This window comes from Peromyscus maniculatus, chromosome 19, assembly GCF_049852395.1.
Source record: "Peromyscus maniculatus bairdii isolate BWxNUB_F1_BW_parent chromosome 19, HU_Pman_BW_mat_3.1, whole genome shotgun sequence".
Classification (NCBI taxonomy): Eukaryota; Metazoa; Chordata; class Mammalia; order Rodentia; family Cricetidae; genus Peromyscus; species Peromyscus maniculatus.
This window is the reverse complement of record NC_134870.1, coordinates 7,780,192-7,781,555: the sequence shown is the minus strand read 5'-3', so window position 1 is coordinate 7,781,555 and position 1,364 is coordinate 7,780,192. Positions and strand designations below refer to the sequence as shown.

Genomic DNA, 1,364 nt, shown 5'->3' with positions numbered 1-1,364 from the left:
TATGCATAGATGTGTATATTAAAAATAAAAATAAAATATTTTTAAAGGGAGGAATCAAGATGTAGATAATGTAGTCTTTCTTATAGGAATTCATGATTCATAAAAATTTTCCAGAAAAAATAAGTAGATTGGCAGTTTACAGCACCTATGAAGTGACTTTCAGTAATAGCAACTATTTGTGAATAGTTAAAGGGTGAGTCACTTGTATAAGAGATTCATGCATACTAACTAGTTGGTTCTATAAGCAAGATAGAAAAGTGGTGTCTTTACTGCCCATTTTGTGTAAAAAAAAATCTCTATAATATAATCAGTAAAGATTTTCTGAGGATAAAAGGACCTACTTCTTCTAAACAAAAGGGAAAAGTCTTTAGACAGGGCAAGAGGAGAGGCGGGGCTTTAGTGAGGTTCCAAACAGTATTGACATAACAGCACAGACTATGTCGATGTGGATATTTAATTAAGCCCCTTGGTATTGGTGGAAAAGTATATAATGAAGAGTTTTTGCTATCCTTCTGAAAGAATGGACAGTATTAATAAGAACAGATACTATACTTGATCTTAGCCAAAAGGCCAAGAATTCTCAACAGAAGAAACTCAAATGGTTGAAAGACATTTAAGGAATTCTTCAACATCCTTAGTCATCAGGGAAATGCAAGTCAAAATGACTCTGAGATACCACCTTACACCTGTCAGAATGGCTAAGATCAAAAACACTGAAGACAGTTTATGTTGGAGAGGATATGGAGCAAGGGGAACATTCCTCCACTGTTGGTGGGAATGCAAACTTGTACAGCCACTTTGGAAGTCAGTATGGTGCTTTCTCAGAAAATTGGAAGTCAATCTCCCTCAAGACCCAGCTATACCACTCTTGGGCTTATACCCAAGGAATGCTCAATCATACCACAAGGAGACATGCTCAACTATGTTCATAGCAGCATTATTTGTAATAGCCAGAACCTGGAAATAACCTAGATGCCCTTCAACTGAAGAATGGATAAAGAAATGTGGTACATATACACAATGAAGTACTATTCAGCATAGAAAAATAATGACATCGTGAGGTTTGCAGGCAAATGGATGGAACTAGAAAATATCATCCTGAGTGAGGTAACTCAGACTCAGAAATAAAAACATGGTATGTACTCACTCATGAGTAGATACTAGATGTAAAGCAAAGTTAACCAGACTGCAACTCACAGCTCCAGGGAGGCTAACTAGTAAAGAGGACCCTAAGAAAGACACAGGGATTGCCCAGTAATGGAGAAATGGATGAGATCTACATGAGCAAACTGGGGGTGAGGGGGGTAATGAAGGGCAAGGGTCAGGGAAACGAGAGCTTAGGGGAGCAGGAGGTCCTAGCTGGA

General features: G+C 38.1%; 1 pseudogene; it reads right to left on the bottom strand.

Moving 5' to 3' along the window:
* Positions 1 to 478: 478 nt before the first annotated feature.
* On the bottom strand, positions 479 to 579 carry LOC121824190 (U2 spliceosomal RNA; annotated as a pseudogene).
* Positions 580 to 1,364: the final 785 nt, after the last annotated feature.